This window comes from Antechinus flavipes, chromosome X (assembly GCF_016432865.1).
Source record: "Antechinus flavipes isolate AdamAnt ecotype Samford, QLD, Australia chromosome X, AdamAnt_v2, whole genome shotgun sequence".
Lineage (NCBI taxonomy): Eukaryota > Metazoa > Chordata > Mammalia > Dasyuromorphia > Dasyuridae > Antechinus > Antechinus flavipes.
Window position 1 is genome coordinate 4,093,038 of NC_067404.1, and position 8,041 is coordinate 4,101,078.

The 8,041-nt window shown below is 44.7% G+C and overlaps 1 long non-coding RNA gene across 2 annotated transcripts in view; it reads right to left on the reverse strand.

Moving 5' to 3' along the window:
• Positions 1 to 1,853, reverse strand: part of LOC127542993 (uncharacterized) — a 121,652-nt gene extending 119,799 nt beyond the window's left edge. For both annotated transcript variants that reach the window (XR_007949038.1, XR_007949034.1), the window contains exon 1: positions 1,771 to 1,853. This is a non-coding gene — a long non-coding RNA (uncharacterized LOC127542993). The remainder of the gene's footprint in view (positions 1 to 1,770) is intronic.
• Between the last annotated feature and the right edge of the window lie 6,188 nt (positions 1,854 to 8,041).

The window sequence follows — 8,041 nt, forward strand, 5'->3', positions numbered from 1 at the left end:
TAATTTGATTAGAAAAAGAAAAGAAAAAACATATTACCAGTACCAAAAATAAAAAGGGTATTCTTACCTCCAATTAAAAAGAAATTAAAGCAATAATTAAGAATTATTTTGCTCAACTATATGCCAACAAATCTGATAATCTAATAGAAATGGATGAATATTTACAAAAATATAAATTGCCCAGATTAACAAAAGTGGAAATAAATTATTTAAATAGTCCTATTTTAGAAAAAAGAAACTGAAAAAGCCATCAATGAGCTCCTTAAGAAAAAACCTCCAAGACAAGATGAATTCTACTAAATCTTTAAAGAACAATTCCAACAATAGGCAAAGAAAGAGTACTGACAAATTCCTTCTATGACACAAATATGGTACTGATAGCTACATCAGGAAGAGTCAAACTAGAGAAAGAAAATTATGGACTAATCTCTTTAAGGAATATTGATACAAAAAAATAAATAAAATATTAGCAAAGAGATTACAACAACTCATCAGCAATGTAATAACAATATAACAAAATGGGATTTATACCAGGTTATGCTTTCTTTCCTATTCAGATGTTGGCCCAGACCATCCTTTTACTGACTACCATGGTAATGACAAAAAATGACAAGTTATACAGTTTTCTCCCTCTGTTCTCTCAAGTGCAATCAGGAAATGGACAAATTATTACAACTTGGAATTAGATTCTTTTCTGTAGGCTATTTGTGTTAAGTGACTTGACCACGATCACATAGCTGGTAAGTGTCTAGGGCTGGATTTGAACTCAGGTTCTCTTGATGATGGCTTTCTGATGCTGAGACTGAAGACAGGCTATTTCTCTTTTTTCCATACCTCTCTGACCATCTGCTACACAAGTGGGACAAGACTCCACTTCCCACCCTCCTACTGGTCCACTGGCCGTAAGCACTGGCCAAAATGATCTGTAATTGGGAAAGTGTGCTTTGCTGTCTATAATCAATTACTGCGAAGCAGAGCATCAATCCACGAGACAGGATTTCCCGTTCTCACCATGGCTGGAAGGGGAGCGGCTCAAGGCCTGGTTTCCAATCTCTGCCTCTCACCTACCCCCTGGGAGGCACAGCCCTTGAGCCCCTGGGCCCCAGTTCCCTTCTCTGACAAAGGAAAGGGTGGCCTTCAAGGACGTCTCTGGATTTGGGGTGCTGTTATTTCAGGCACCAACCTGCAGCAGGGCCCGGAGGAAAGATGGCACGGGGACGATGGAAAGGGTGGGGGTGGCCATGGAGAGCAGCAGGCAGCTTACAGCCCGGTTCTCCTCTCCTGTGCCTGTCCAGCCTGCCCTGCCCAGCCCGGGTTCCTCCACCAAGTGACTTGGGGCAAACATACACACACAAACACACACACTGATTGCACACAGGGAGACACACAGATGCACACACATCCCAGCGCACTCGGCTCCCCTACCCCCGGGAGGCTCCCCAAATAGAGCCCCCTCCTGCCCTCCCGCTGCGCGTCTCCGGGGTAACAAGAAAGTTAGCCCGGGACCAGGACCACGGGCGCTTCCTCCCCTCCTTTCCCCTCCTCGGGAAGAAGAGGCCAGGAGCTCCCGAGAGGGCGAACACTCTTGCCTCCTTCCCTCGTTCTGTTCCTACCTCCCTCGGTCCATCCCTCCCTCCCTCCACCTCTCCTTCCCTCCCTCCCTCCGTCCCTCTGTCCCTCCTGCACTCGCAGTTTCAGGCTCGGAAGCGAGGGGGCAAAGGCAAGGGGTCTTTCCCGTGACAGGGCGCGGAGCGGGCGCCCGGGACCTACCAGCGCGGCGGGCGGTCCTAAGGTCCGGGGCGCAGGGAGAAGTCCAGAGGCACCAGGAGGAGCGCCTGGAGAAGACTGAGAGGGGAGGAGACAGAGGCTTTCTGCAATGCGCAGGGAGGAGCTGCGCGGGGCTGGGCGCCCCTAAGCACCGCCTCCGGGGCCCCGCCCACCCAGAGCCGGACCCTCCTTCGAAATCACACAGTGTAACAGGCACAGAGTCAGTATCACAGACACATTCTGTGTCACACACACTCTCAGTATCACACACACTCTCAGTGTCATACAAATTTTCACACACACACTGTGTCACACAAACTCTCACATACACACTCTCGGTATCACACAGACTCTCAGTGTCACACAAACTGTCACACACTCTCAGTGTCACAGACACACACTCAGTGTCACAAACACAGTATCACAGACAAAATCTCAGTTTCACACGCAAACTCAGTGTCACATAGCACACTCTTGGTGTCACACACAGTGTCACAATACATTCTCAGTGTCACATGACACACTGTCACACACATGCTCAGTGTCTCACACACACTTTCAGTGTCACAAGACACAGCCGCTGAAACAGATTTATTCTCAGTCACACACACACTCTCAGTATCACACACACTCTGTCACACACTCTCAGTGTCACACAAACTTTCACACACACACACACACTCAGTGTCACACACTTAGTGTCATACACTTAGTTTCACACACACTCAGTATCACATGACACATTCGGTATCACACACAGTGTTGCACACAGTCTCAATGTCACAGACACACTCATGTCACAAACACAATCAGTGTCACACACAGTGTCACATACTCTCAATGTCACAGACACACATTCAGTGTCATAACCATTGTCATTCACTCAGTGTCACACACTCTCAGTATCACATGACATGCTCAGTGTCACACACACTGTCACACACACACCCTCAGTGTCACAAACACTCTCAGTGTCACACACACACCCTCTGTAGAGGGATGAAACTCTGAAAAGGTATGCTTGTATCAGACAGCAGAGCACTTAAGGTTAATTATCCATTGGATGTGAGATAATGGCTCTATAAAGCATATACTTAGATGATATAGTAATGTGATGGCTCTCCTCATGATTGGTGCCAACTGATTGGGTGGTAGTGAGGTAATCATAGGCAAGGATTGGAGGGCTGAGGGAGAGAGGTCAGGGTCACTTGGCTGCAGGAAGAAGAGGAGATACGCTGGAGACTCTGTATTCCAGAATCCAGAATACATCTTTGCCAACCTGCTTGCCTTCCTCCTTCACGTCTCCCCCAAAGACCAAGGACTTTGATTTATCCTGACTGACTGATCCTGAAGCCCTCCAAATAGCCATTCAGGACATTATACCCTCAGCAACTCTCTCTCTCTCTCTCTCTCTCTCTCTCTCTCTCTCTCTCTCTCTCTCTCTCTCTCTCACACACACACACACACACACACACACACACTCAATGTCACAGACACATTCTGTGGCACAAACACACAATCAGTTGCTAAGTGAAATGAGCAGAACAGGAGATCATTATACACTTCAACAACGATACTATATGAGGATGTATTCTGATGGAAGTGGATTTCTTGGACAAAGAGAAGATCTAACTCAGTTCCAATTGATCAAGGATGGACAGAAGCAGTTACACCCAGAGAAGGAAGGCTGGGAAATGAATATAAACTGCTTACATTTTTGTTTTTCTTCCCGGGTTATTTTTACCTTCTGAATCCAATTCTCCCTGTGCAACAAGAGAACTGTTCGGTTCTGCACACATATAGTGTATCTAGGATATACTGTAACCTATTTAACATGTATAGGATTGCTTGCCATCTGGGGGAGAGGGTGGAGGGAGGAAAGGGGAAAGTCCGAAGAGAAGTGAGTGCAAGGGATAGTGTTGTAAAAAAATTACCCTGGCATGGGTTCTGTCAACAAATATTATAACAAAAAGTTATAATTATTAAAATAAATAAATAAATAAAAAGAAAAAGCTATTTAAAAAAATACACCATCAGTGACACTGATACTCAGTGTCACACACACACTCTGTGTCACACAGTTTCACAGAAACACTCAGTGTCACAAAAACTATCACATGACACAGAGTGATAGAGACATGCTCAGTGTCACATGACATACTCAGTGTCACAGACACCCTCTCAATGTCACACACACATCCTGTGTCACACACACTCGCAGTGGCACAGATAGACTGTGTCACAAACACAATCAATATCACACATTGTCACACATACTCTGTCACAGACACACACTCACTGTCACATAACACACTTTTAGTGTGAGACACTTTCAGCATCACACACTCATCACCACAAACACATGCTCAGTTTCACATGACCCACACTCAAGGTCACATGACACACTCTCAGTGTCACAAACACACAGTTTCACACACATACACCCTGTGTCACACACACAATCTCAATGTCACAAACATACTCTCAGTGTGAAACACATTCTCAGTATCACACGTGCTATTGGTATCACACATATTCAGTGTAACACAGTGTCATAGACACTCAGTGTCACACACTACCAGTGTGAGAGAAACACTCTCACCGTCACACACACTATCAGGGTCACACAAACTCAGTGTCACATGACACACTCTGTGTGACAGACACACTCAGTGTCACACACACTTAGTATCATGCAACCACACTCAGTGTCACACACACTCAATATCACAGACATAAACAGTGTCACACACACTATCATTGTCACACTCTCAGTTTCACATGGCACAATCTCTGTCATAGACGTACTATCAGTATCAAACATTCTCAATGTCACAGAAACACTCTCAGTGTCACAAACACACTCTGTTTTACACAAACACTATCAGTGTCACAGAAACACTCTGTTTCACAAACACACTCTGTCACATGACACACACATGCTTAGTGTCACATGACATACTCTCAGTGTCACACACACTCAGTGTGACACACTATCAGTGTTACAGAAACACTCTGTCAAACTGACCATGCCACACAAACACTCAGTGTCACACGACACACTCTCAATGTCACAGAAACATTCTCAGTGTCACAAACACACTTCTAGTGTCACATGACACACTCTTGGTGTTGCAAACACACTTTCAGTTCCACACACACACACTCTCAGTGTCACAAACACACTCATAGTGTCACATGACACACTTTCAGTGTCACAGACACACTCAGTGTCAAATGACACACTCTCAGTGTCTCAGACACACTCTAAGTGTCACACACACCTTCAGTGTCACATGATACTCTCGGTGTCACAAACACACTCTCACTGTCACACATGCTCAGTGTCACATGACACAATCTCAGGGTCACAGACACTTTAAGTGGCACACTCAGAATCACACCTGCAGTGTAACACACACTATCAGTGTCACACACACTCTTACTAATAACATACACTCAGTATCACAAGACACACTCTCGCTGTCAAACACACTCTCAGTGTCACAGAAACATTCTCAGTGTCACACTCAGAGTCATATACACACACTCAGTGTCACACACACTTTCAATGTCACAGACACAAACTCAGTGTCACAAACAATGCCACAATCTAGTGTCACACAAAAAAAATCTCACCGTCACACACATTCTCAGTGTCACAGACACACTCAGTGTCACACACAGTGTCACATGACACACTGTCACACATAATCTGTCACATGGCACACTGTGTCACACAGTCTTGCATGTCCACCCTCATAGTGGACTTTCAGGTCCTATTTTTGATGGCAATTTAAAGGCAGATAGCCTTCTAGCTATGTTAGCCAATACTCCTTTATTTCAAGAAGCCCAAGAATCTGATTTTAAATACCATCAGGCTGCTCGAGCTTTACATTTACAATTTGGAATAACAAGAGAGAAAGTTAGGAGCACAGTAAAAGCCTGTACAGCCTGCCTTCCTTTCCATGCTCCTACACTCCCTCCAGGGAAGAACCCTCATTGTTTGAGACCCAATGAAATTTGGCAAATGGATGTGGCCCATTATAAATCTTTTGGTTGTCTGTCTTTTATCCACATTGTGGTAGACATTTTTTCAGGATTCACTTTTGCAATACCAGCAGCAAAAGAGACAGCCCGAGTGGTCACTGAATTCCTCACAAAAGCATTTGCAATTATGGGTGTGCCACAAGCCATAAAAACAAACAATGGACCGGCATACACTTCTAAATATTTTGCACACTTTTGTGCACAGTATAAGATTTTACACACTACTAGCATACTCTTTAATCCTCAAGGACAGGCAATAGTAGAGAGGAGAAACAGAGATATTAAGATGCTCCTCCAAAAACAAAAGAAAGGGGGAGCCACAGGTAACCCCAGAGAAGTTCTAAATCTAGCCCTTTATACTATTAATTTCTTGATTTTTGACAAAGATGCACTGGCTCCAGCAGACAGGTTTTATAACTCACTGGAAGGGCAGTGTCCAGTGCAAGTGGCTCCACTATCTTTAGATAATCGCCAGGTGATGCGGAGAGATCTAGAAAGTGGTGAATGGAAGGGACCAGATAGGCTAACTGCTTGGGGGAGAGGGTTTGATTGTATCTCTACAGGTGGAGAAGGAATCAGATGGGTGCCAACGAGATGTATTCACCTTGTCCATCTCAGAGAGACGGAGCAGACCTTTGAAACGAAGGAGAAGACCCAAGAAATATAGGGTGGTTCCATTGCTGATTGTACTCACCACTGAAAGAGTGTAGCAGTTATGGTGTTTGACTCATGTAAAAAATTGTTAGACTTCAAAACCCTCTGGAATCATTGGATTCTCTGAGACATGATAAGACTGTTTCTGAACTTCAAAAACTTGGAGGGATCATTGGATTCCCTGCCATGTGAAGCAATGGACAATAGATTGGTTTTGGACGATCTCTTGGCTGCTGAAGAAGGCGTATGTGTGACTGAGTATGTGTTACATACTCTCCTTCTAGGACTTCTGGCAATCTTTTACAACACCATGTTGATTCATATTGTTTGTTATACCGTTACTTGCATATATAATTCATGTTTGTTGCACCACATTGAGTCTGCACTGGCTGTGGGGAGGGTCATCACTAATAGCCTGTGTGTTATTGCTATGTGCTCGTGTAATACCTCCCATGCTGATGGGTTTGTGCATAATAAGAGCCTTCAGCCCAGAAACCCGCTAGCAACCCCCATTTCCCTCTGGTGCTTTTCATCTCCCTTCGTGAGAAGTCAGAAGGGTATGATCACTTGTGTTCTAAAACAAAAGATAGCAGGAGATGTAGAGGGCTGAAACTCTTGAGTCATTGCACTGAGGTTGGTTCAAGCACTTAAGGCAAATTACTGATTGGACAATACTTTATGGGCATATGCTTGGAAAATGGCCCTACCCACTATCCTGTGCTGGCTCAATGATTGGTGTATGCAGAGGATTGTAGGAGGGACGAGGGGGTGGAGTAAGAGTAGCTGGGGCCACTTTTTGCAGTAGACGAGGGAGAAGGCGGTTGTGGAGATTCTCTTCCATGCTGTTCACTCCTATTCCTAAAGATCAAGAATAAAGACTAAGGACTTTTGCTTATCCTGACTCTGGCTGATTCTGAGGTATCCTGGGTGCTAGCGCAGTTGTCACAACCCTCTCTCAGTGTCACAGATACAAGGTCAGTGTCACATAACACACTCTCAGTGTGACAGACACATTTTCAGTGTCACGCAGTGTCATATGTCCCATGGTCATTGTCACATGACCCACTCTTAGTGTCATAAACTCTCAGCATCACAAACGCATGCTTAGTGTCACATGACATTCTCAATGTCACAGACACACTATCAGTGTCACATGACTCACGCTCAATGTCACAGCACATGCTCAGTGTCGTATGACACATTCTCCATGTCACATCACACAATCTCAGTGTGACAGACACTTTCAGTGTCACACTCAGTGTCTCATACACTCTCAGTGTCACAGATACACTCTCAGTATTAAACACTCAATGTGACACACGTTCTCTCAGTGTCACATTCAATTACACTATCACTGTTACAGGAACACTCAGTGCTATGCACACTCTGTGTCACATGACTCATGCTCAATGTCACAGCACATGCTCCGTGTCATATTACACAATCTCAGCTTCATAGACACACACTCAGTGTCACATGACATACTCTGTTTCACTGACACACTCTCAGTGTAAGAAACACATGCTCAGTGTCATATGAAGACTCTCAGTGTCACAGACACACTCAGTAT